The 10,710-nt window shown below is 52.6% G+C and overlaps 1 protein-coding gene across 1 annotated transcript in view; it reads left to right on the top strand.

Annotated features, from left to right (window-relative positions):
• The first annotated feature begins 6,080 nt into the window (after positions 1 to 6,080).
• Positions 6,081 to 10,710, top strand: part of ncan (neurocan) — a 95,574-nt gene continuing 90,944 nt past the window's right edge. Inside the window, exon 1 of the mRNA XM_033046782.1 lies at positions 6,081 to 6,504. The gene's annotated coding sequence lies outside the window, so the exon portion shown is untranslated. The remainder of the gene's footprint in view (positions 6,505 to 10,710) is intronic.

Below are 10,710 nucleotides of genomic sequence, written 5' to 3'. Positions count from 1 at the left end.
ATAGATAGGGATTGATTACGGAGAGTCAGCATGGTTTCGTATATGGGAGATCATGCCTTACGAATCCGATTGAGTTTTTGGAAAAAGAAACCAAAAAGGTTGATGAGGACTTTAGCAAGGCATTTGATAAGGTTCTGCATGATAGGGTGGTATGGAAGGTTAGATCACAAGGGATCCAAGGAAAGCTGGATGGAGAACTGGTTTTGTGGAAGGAAGCAGAGGGCGATGGTGGAAGGTTATATTTTGGACTGGAAGCCTGTGACCAGTTGTGTGCCTCAGGGATGGGTGTCGGCCCCATTGCAGCGTGTGGTTTAAATCAAAGATTTGGATGAGAATGTAGAAGGCACGATTGGTAAGTTTGCAGATAACACTAAAGTGGGTGGTAGGTGAGGTCTTCGGGGAGTGTAGTGGGGGTCCAGGAAGAGAAGCGATGCCTGGGGAGAGGAGATCCCGATTTCCCAGGTCACATCAACGAGGGTCACTGCCAATGAGGCCATACCAGTGAGGATCATGCCAATGAGGGTCGCGCCAAAGTGGGGCACACAAGTGAGGGTTATCGCAGCGAGGATCATGCCAATGAGGGTCGGTCACATCAGTGAGGGCCAGTGCCAGCGAGGGACACCACCAGAACTTCTGATTTACTCCATAATTTCGCAGCTTTTCTCCCTCACACACTCCCTACAACTACCCTCACCCACTCCCTACAACTACCCTCACCCTCCCTAACACCTCCTCTGCTCGTTGAGGTAGTCCCCCCCCCCCCCCCCCCCCCCCGGGACGCCGCTCTACAAATGCAGGGCGTTCGTATGGTTTCATTCCCCGGTGACCTGACCTCGGGGTGTCGGGGTGATCTGTAGATGGGACACGCTGTGATCCACAGTTAGCACACAGCCGGCCTAAATCCGTCCTATGGTGCCCTTTATTTCAGCCATAAACCAGCCACTTTGCTTTCACTACACCGGTAACTACCCCCCTGCTGCCAGGGAACTCGCTCCAATGATGCACTTTAAACGTTTCCAATTTGATCTCGGATCAGCCCATGAACCCCATCTCCCGGGTGCGTGGTGTGGGTGGTGCTGGTCGAGCAGACAGGTTTGCCCTCACGTTTAACGGGGTTGGATTGTTTAAGCCTTTGTCTGTCATCAAGGGTTAAAACATTGCAGCATATTCTACTCCCTGGCTCCCAAGCCAGGTTGCCATGGTTATCTAGTATGTGTTTAACTGCGGGACTCGGGGGTTTATCTACATATTCCTTCGCCGTAATGAAGCAAAAGGCAATCTGGAGTGGGAAAAGGCGAGGGGGGGGGGGGGGGGGGGGGGGGGGGGGGGGGGGGGTAAATGCTAGCATAGTTAACCCTGTCAACCCCCGAGTCCCGCAGTAAACCCTCTCTGAATCTCCAGCCCCGGATCTGACAGATCCGGGGCTGGAGATTCAGAGATGGTTTACTGCGGGACTCGGGGATTGACAGGGTTAACTATGCTGGCATTTACATCCCCCCCCCCCCCTCGCCTTTTCAGCTCCAATTGCACGTTCAATTATGACTTCCCCAGTTTGCATTGATGCCAGTCGGCTGGTAAATGTTTAGTCACAAGTTGCCCACATACCAATCGATCTCATGGACCCACCTCCCTCCGTGGAAGCGAGATGTGGCTAATTAATCCCTAGTGCCGGTCTTGGTTTCTGAGCTGACTGCACAAGGCAGCGAGCTTTGATGTTCCGTTGTCAGCTGCGGTGGGAAACTGTCAGAGCATTTGCTGATCTGCTGGCTCTCTCCGCCAGTCTGAGCACCGACTGCTTCCCACAGACCCTTCTGGTTCCGAGCTCTCCATTACTTACCCCCCCCCCCCCCACCCTCTTCCCGCTCTGACCACCCCATAAGCTCTGTGGGTGCCCCCCCCCCCCCCCCCCAGTCCTTTCCACGGTTTGGCAGAACTATGAACCGTGTGGCATGACTAGTAGCTGGATAGTGTTACTGCCAGGGCCGTGGCTCGTTACCTCATGACTGCACCAGTCGTCCCAACCTCCCGAGGCACCTCGTGATGTTCATCCAGCCAACGTACTGACCGCAGCTCAGTGATGGACAGTGAACAGTATCCTTAACCCCCAGCACTGACCACACATCAGTAATAGACAATGGCCCACCCCACCAGTGGCCTAACCCTTGGCACTGACCACAGCTCAGTGAGTAATGGGCAGTGACCCACATCACTGGACAGGACCTTAACCCTCAGCACTGACCACAAATGGCACATAACTCTCTGGGCTTTAAGGGTTTCAAGGGGGAACTGTAGATATAGGGTTTGGTTTATTATAGTCAACTGTGCCGAGGTACAGTGAAACGCTTTGACGTGCATACTGTCTTGCCCCTGCCCAGCCTATCCTTCATTCTAGCTCTCCAGCTACGGTGGGTTTCGGTCCGCCATCAAAATGGGGTAGCACAGCAGGTAGAGTTACTGTCAAACACCACCAACAAGCTGGCTGCGATCCTGACTTTGGGTGGTCTCTCCGCGGAGGTTCTGCTGCTCTTGGTTCCTCCTGACAAGTCGGTTGGTTAATTGCCGATTGGAAATGACCACTCATGACAGGAGAATTGAGGAGATAATGGGCAAGGAGAGGGACTGGGAGTGATGGAATGACCTGGTCAGCTGGCATGGGCTTGATGGGTCAAACAGCCTTGATGGGCCAAACAGTGGCTTGTACTCGCTAAAATTTAGAAGATTGAAGGGGGATCTTATAGAAACGTACAAAATTCTTAAGGGGTTGGACAGGCTAGATGCAGGAAGATTGTTCCCGGTGTTGGGGAAGTCCAGGACAAGGGGTCACAGTTTAAGGATAAGGGGGAAATCTTTTAGGACCGAGATGAGAAAAACATTTTTCACACAGAGAGTGGTGAATCTGTGGAATTCTCTGCCACAGAAGATAGTTGAGGCCAGTTCATTGGCTATATTTAAGAGGGAGTTAGATGTGGCCCCTGTGGCTAAAGGGATCAGGGGGCATGGAGAGAAGGCAGGTACAGGATACTGAGTTGGATGATCAGCCATGATCATATTGAATGGCGGTGCAGGCTCGAAGGGCCGAAGGGCCTACTCCTGCACCTATTTTCTATGTTTCTATGATAAGAATACATTAGAACGTTTAGATCTGACCATACTGCAGGTGTGTCAGTATTTTTCTGTTCACTGAGCCTCATCTCTCTGCATTGTTTAAATGAAGTCAGCACCTGCGTTGTGGTGTTTCTGCAGGTGATCCCGATTTCTATCTTCATTTCAAAGCTTCATTTCTTTCTGTGGAGAACATGAAACGTATTGATCTTGCAAATTACACTTCTCTCTACATTTTACATGCGGTTGCAAAAACGCCATGGTAATTATTTTTTCATATCTGTCTTTTCATCAAGATGTGCTCTCAGGTGAAGATGTTAATCCAAGGACACCCGGAGGCGGTTGCTAGGCGATGCTCAAGCAACACGGTACCTGATCAATCTCCCCATCCTCGTGGAAGCTGGCTTCTTGGTTGTTGCCTTAATCCTTCCCCGGACGCTGAGTTTGGACCAGGTTGGTGGCATCTGTAGAAGACTGGGAATAATTCTGCAGTTAGTCCCTTCACTAGTTGCCATCTCACGTTTTCTGCTCTCATTAAACCCTTTAATTTGGAAGTTTAAAGGGAAGTGTTCTGTAGCTTAGACCAAGGAGGAAAAGGTTGGGAAAGAATGGTCAATAGTTCGCACCCATCCTTCAACCCTGGGTCTTTATTCACTCAAGCCCCTCTCCCAATCGCACTGCCTCTCAACCCTCTACCCCTCCTTTAAGATTTAAACCCCTGGTGCTTTCCGTCACCCCCTCACCCCCTAAGATCCCATTATTTTAATTTCTGAAGATTTTTTGACCAGAATCGCGGTGTCTCAGGATATTTCTCACAAAGGCTTTGTGGATGTCAGTGTTGCTTAATCTGCAAACCGAGGCAAACAACATTTCTTATTGTGAGATATTGGGCATATCCATATATAATGTGTTCAGCCGTTAAAGGTCAAATAATAGAAACTGCAGATGCTGGTTAATACACGAAAGGACACAAAGTGCTGGAGTAACTCATTAGATCAGGCAGCATCTCTGGAGAACATGGATAGGTGATGTTTTGGGTCAAGACCCTTCTTCAGAAGATTGGTTTAGAGTGATACACATGGAAAGAACATTGACTGAATCTAGTTTTATTGAATGTCATAGCTCCGCATGGCCAACTTGCTTCTGACTGTGGTACCTTGTATCTGACCACGAACTTGTTATCTATTTTAATTGATTTTCATTTCAGATCACTGCAGTGCATCAATATTCTTTGTCAGTCTTCCTTTCTGATATTTCTTTAAAAATAGCTAATTAGAGCAGTGACTTCGCTTCAAGAGTTCATTGTTGGTTGTCAAACAATGGGCCATCTTGCGGCTGTGGAAATGGCATCTCACTGCCAAAGACTTCCTTTATTTACTTGCTTGAATGCTAATCCTATTGTAAGAAAGGTTGGTTTCAAAACCTCACCAATGCCTGTGCTTGGTGGAGGATGTGTAAAGTTGCAAATGAACACTTTGCATCTGTCTTCATAGAAAATAAACTGAAATATAAACTAAAACATGAACTCTTAGAAATCTGAAACTAGAGAGGATGTAGTGAGAGACCGGACATTCTTAACTGGGATATATCTCCAGAAACAAATGAAATAAGATGGCGGACACAAAAATGCTGGAGTAACTCAGTGGGTCAGGCAGCATTTCAGGAGAAAAGAAATAGGTGACGTTTCAGGTCGAGAATCTTCTTCAGACTCGGCCCGTAACGTCACCTATTCTTTTCCCCAGATATGCTGCCTGACCCGCTGAGGTATTCCAGCTTTTTGTTTCTGCCTTCGGTGTAAAGCAGCATCTGCAGTTCCTTCCTACACGTGAGTATTAGCTGTACCGAGAGCTTGAATGTTTTTCTCTGGAGCATGAAGGTAGACTGTCAGATGTTTTTTCCTAAGGTGGAAATGCCAAAGATCAAAGGGGGTAGCTTTAATGTGAGAGGGGATAATGTTTAAAGGAGAGGTGCGGCGGCAACGTTTTTTACACAGAGGCGGGTGGATGCCTGAAACGTGCTGCCAGGGTGTCCTCCAGAGATGCTGCCTGCCTTATGAGTTACTCCAGTACTTTCTATCTTTTTTTTTGTTGCAAACCAGCATCTGCAGTTCCTTGTTTCCACTTTCGTACAATACAATTAGTATTCAACCAAGTTAATAAGGAAAGATTTTGGCAGTTGGAGACCATTTTCACAGTGACAACCAATAACATACTTTTGAAGTGTAGGCACTGTTTTCATTAGCTATTTTTTTTTAAAGAAAACATAACTGAAAGGAAGGTAACGAAAGGGAGATTAGTCTGAAAACGTTCCGATTTAAAATCTCGCCCCATCCATTTCCCTCCACAGATGCTGCCTGATCTGCTGAGTTATTCTAGCATTCGGTGTTTTGCTCAAGATTCCAGCATCTACAGTTCCGTGTGTCTCCCATATTAATTAATTGGCTGCTGGGATATTGTTCTCATTGTGGAGGTGAGTGGGAAAACCCCGAGAGGAGTTAATACATTGAACATCGAACAGTACAGAATATGAACGGGCCATTGAATTCACAATGTTGGTGCCGAACACGATACCATGTTAAACTGATATTATCTGTCTATACATGACCCATATCCCTCTATTCCATGTACTTCCATTTGATAATGGGAGTGTTGAGAGAATAAAATGGGTTTAGTGTAAATGTGTAGGAAGGAACTGCAGATGCTGGTTTACACCGAAGATAGACACAAAAATGCTGGAGCAACTCAGCGGGCCAGGCAGCATCTCTGGAGAAAAGGAATAGGGGAGTGGGCGGAGGGAGGGTGAGAGTGGACGGAGGGGTGGACCGGGGAATGGGCGTTGGGGACCGGGGAGTGGGTGAAGGGGGCGGGGGAGGGGGGAGGGGGGGGGGGGGGGGCGGGGGGCGGACCGTGGAGTGGGTGGTGCGGGCTCCGGTTGGGGGACCCGCCGGGTGTCTGCACGCTGACTGGCTGGGCCGGGCTCCGGCGTCTTTGGGCGGGGGTTCGGGGCCGCCGCTCCGCGCCGCCGGCCACAGCCAATCGCTCTCCCCACTCCGCTTTTGAAATCGAGCTGCTTCCTATCCTCAGTCTGCCGGCTGCTCGCTGCGGCCCCGCCGGCCGCGGGACCCCCACCTCACCGACCCTCGGGACCCTTCCTCACCGACCCCAGGATCCGCGGGACCCCCACCTCACCGACTCACCGGAGACCGGGGCAACCGCGGGGACCATCGCTTCACGCACACCGAGAGACCGGGGCAACCGCGAGACCCTTCTAGTCACCGACGCCCGGAGACCGGCGGCAGTAGGAAGCCAGTCCGCGACTGGGCTGGGCTGGGCAGGGCTGGACGAACAGCGGGTTCACGGAGCCGTGCGGCGCCGGAGAAGCGAGCGGATCTCAGAGCCCGGGGTAGGTGCAAGCTAATTCCGTTTCACATCTACCCGTGTGTCGATATAACCGGGGGATAAACGGGAAGCGCGGGGGTGGGGACGGGCGAGGTGGATGGACAGCGTGAGAAGGGGCAGAGTAATCACTCCCGCTCCGCAGAGTCCGTCTCCATCCCCGAGTCCCCGCGCCCGGGGTCGGCTCATCCGGCTTTATTCCGGGAAGAACCGGCGTCGGTTGAACCGGGATTCGGGTGTAAGAGGCATGTTGTCAGCCCCGGTACGGTCCTATCCCACGGCGTCCTGACTCGATCTCACCCCTGTCAATATGTCACCAACCCAGGCGGACGGAACCCGGCGGGGGGCGGGGGGGGGGGGGGGGGGGGGGGGCGGGGTCGACTGGGCTGGGGGGGGGGGGGGGGGGGGCATCGACAGGGGGCGGCGTAAGCAGGGGTGGCGGGGAGAAGTGATTCGGGGGGAGGGGGACAGGAGACGGGAGTGAAGAGAGGGAACAAAGGGAGTAAAACATCAGACAAAAGGTGCCGCAGCCGGGCTCTGCTCCTCGCCAGCTCTGGTCCTCAGCTCGGCTACCGCCGCCCGTCGCCCCCAACCCACGCAGTGGCCGGCGGCTGCAGGAACCCGCCGTGTGTAGGTAGGGAACGCCCGCCGTGTGGCTGCGGAAAGCCGCCGGGTGTGAGCGGGTACCCGCCAGGTGTAGGCAGGGCCCGCCCGCTGGGTGTGAGCGGGTACCCGCCAGGTGTAGGCAGGGCCCGCCCGCCGGGTGTGTGTGTGTGTGTGTGTGTGTGTGGTAGAAACAGCGGGGTTTCGGGGAGATTGGTTACGGAGCAATTGGTGATGAATGGGGTAGCTCTGTGGGCTGGCATTGGCTCAATGGTCCGATCGGCCTCCTGTGCTGTAGAGCAATCTAAATATAAAGGACTGGAGCAGCCGCTGTTAGCGCCCGGTGTGCGATGCCGGAGACCTGCGCCGTTTCCTACACTGCCTGGCGCCCACACAAGGTTGTCGAATGCGAGAACAGCGCACGACGTGGCCCCTCGGCCCGCAGCATTTATGCTAGCCCCGCACCGGGCCGGTTCCTCGGCTGCTTCTCCGCCCGGCGGCTCCCGGGTACGTGTGGAGTCGCGGTTTCTCCGGGGTAACGAGACCCTTCTTTAAGCCATTTTCCATCCAGTGCCGGATGGTTTCGAAGGCAGCACTAACTCCAGAGACTGGTTTAAACGGAAGATAGACACACAAATAGCTGAAGTAACTCAGCGGGTCAGACAGCAACGTTGGAGAAAAGGGATAGGCGACGTTTCAGGTCGAGAGCCTTCTTCAGATTCTTGTGTTGTCCGTGGAGGTTTTATCTCGGCTGCTTGCCCCGGCTCCGTGCTGGTTCTTCAGTCCGAATCCTCTTAATCTTCCACCGGCACAAAGTGTCGCCCCGAATGCTCACACCACTTCTCACCTCGCACAGCCCGCCTGTGGTGCCGCCCCAGGACCCACTCCAGCCGGGGGCATGGTCTGTGTTACCCCTGGCGGGGAGCCCGCTCGGTTCTGTGATGGACCCGCGGCGGACCAGCGCCGGGTTTGGGTCCGGGCGGTCGGCGCAGTCCTCACGGGGCAAATAGGGATCGTAAGTAATCGCTGATATTCTCAAAACTCACTCCACGTCCCGAAGAAGAAAAGGAAGCGGCTGCCCGAATGTTGATGCGGTCACCCCACGCACGCACTACCCCCCCCCCACCCCCCTCCCCTCCCCACCCCCCCACACACACACACACACACCATCGCTTGTTGGTTTGGACGCCCAGGCTGTCCCCTGACAAAGCTGAGAAGTAGAGGGATTTAGTTCAGGAGGGAACTATAGATGCTGTTTTACACCGAAGATAGACACAGAATACTGGAGTAAACTCAGCGGAACAGGCAGCATCTATGCAGAAAACGAACGGGTGACGTTGCGAGTCGAGAAACCCCTCTTCAGACTAGATTAGTTTAGAGATACAGCGCGGGAAAAGGCCATTCGGCGCACCTATACCATGCCACCAACGTTCCCTGTACACTAGCACTATACGACACACGAGGGGCAATTTACCATCTTTACCGAAGCCAATTAACCTACAAACCTGCGCGCCTCTGGAATGTTGGTGGAAACCTGAGCACCCGGAGAAAACCCAGGGAGACATTACAAATTCCGGGTTGCAGAGACAAGGAACTGCGGATGCTAGTTAATACACAAAAGGACACTGACTGCTGGAGTAACTCAACGGGGCAGGCAGCATCTCTGGAGAACATGGATAGACGACGTTTCGGGTCCGTCTGAAGAAAAGTTCCGATCCGAAACGTCACATATCCATGTCCTCCAGAGACGCCGCCTGACCTGCTGAGTTACTCCAGCATTTGGTGTCCTCAAGGAGAGGGTTCACTCTGCCCTGGCCCGTGCCCGTGCTCCGGGCTCCGACGCCCCGCACATTCACCTTTGACCACGGCTGTAACTTGGAGACACCTCTTCTTCCCATCTCTGGCCATTGTACATCCATCTGGCAACCCCCCCCCCCCCCCCCCCCCACACACACACACACACACATATATACACTTGCTAGACTTTGTCCATCCTCTTTTCCAGCCTCCCCGCCCGCCCCCTCCCCCCCCCCCCCCCCCCTCCCCCCACTCCTCCCAACCGTTCAGTTTTTTTAGACGGGTCTTCACCAAAGTGCTGCCTATCCATGTTCTCCAAGCTGAGCCCCCGTGGTCTTCTTGGGAAGATAATTCACAGGACTCCTACGTGAAGAAATTCTCCTGATATCTGTCCTGAAAGACCAACCCCTTTTACTGTGAGCCCGTAAACCCTGGCTCTGGAACCAGTATTCAGGGAGATATCACCAGTGAAAATATTGTCCATTTGAATACAATCACCTCTGTTCCTTCATGCTCCAGTAAGCCCTAGCCCAGCGAGTTTAATTACACCTCACAGAAGCAACAAAGCAGGCAACAAACCAGGAACCAAGGTGGGTAATTTAGCCACACACGAATCAACCATGTGTGTGGAGGAGCTGTCAATGGTGCAATTGTACTTTATTGTTACCTGTACCTAGGTACAGTGAAATTCTGTTTTTGCACACAGTTGAGTAAAAATCTTACTATACACAAGCATAATTATATTTAAGTACGTGTGTAAGGATATTGGATTAGACGGAGGCAGTACACAAGACCTCTTGTATCCTTCAAGTTTCAAAGTTCTTAACAATGTGGAGTCTACGCGTGTCCTTAGACAAGTGCCCTCACGCGTGTGAAGGAGCTGAGTCACGTGTGTGAATGTACTGAGTTGTGTGAGTGAGGAGGTTAGCCCAAGATGAGGAGTGTCACTTTGGTGAGGAGTGTTCATGATTCACTGCGGCTGGGATATTCCCCACGGTGAGGGCAGGCGAGCAGAGCACTGGGTGTACGCAGACCCACAGGGCAGGCTGGATTCTTCAACCGGGGGATCTGGGTCACAGTGCGGGCTGGAGGTGTAAGGTCTTTGCCTCTGTATCGAGGGAAGACTGGCCAGTGATTATCAATGGGAGCCTGGAACCCAACATTGGATGGCCAAATCTGGCTCACTCTCAAGAAAAGTGGGGAACTGGGATTGTATGTTTATCACGAGAAGAATGGACAGGCTCCTTCCCTCTCCCCCCTCTGGCAGGCACTCTGTCCTCCCTTCCTCCTTCCTCCGAGAGGTACCCTGTCCTTCCTCCATCCGACAGGCACCCTAAGGTCCTCTCTCCCTCCCTCTCTCCCTCCCTCTCTCCCTCTGTCTGACAGGCAGCCCTCAGGATAGACATTGGGAATGTCTGGATTGTTGAGGGATAGATACCAGGAACAATGTAATGGAGGGATAGATGCCAGGAAGGTTCTGGGATGAGGCGAGGGACAGATATCAGAAACTCCCTGGGATAACCGAGGGATAGATCCAGGAACATTCCTGGATAAGGCGAGGAACAGATATTGGAGGTGTCCTGGAATAACTGATAGATGCTGGGAATGGGCTCACTGGAGGGAGGGAGGAACATTCTGAAAGTATCCACTGTTACATTGTTGCTGCATTTGAATTTCCCATGCGTGCCAAGTGCTTTCTCATCTGTCATACCTTCAGCATCCGTTAGCACAGTGCTCAGTCACACTTCCCTCAGCTTGCCTTTGTTGTTGTAGAACTCCAGGGAACGTGTCGAGCCCAGATTTCGACACCTGC

The sequence above is a fragment of the Amblyraja radiata genome, chromosome 29 (genome assembly GCF_010909765.2).
Source record: "Amblyraja radiata isolate CabotCenter1 chromosome 29, sAmbRad1.1.pri, whole genome shotgun sequence".
Lineage (NCBI taxonomy): Eukaryota > Metazoa > Chordata > Chondrichthyes > Rajiformes > Rajidae > Amblyraja > Amblyraja radiata.
Note: the sequence above shows the minus strand (reverse complement) of the source record. Positions and strands in the feature narration are given on the sequence as shown.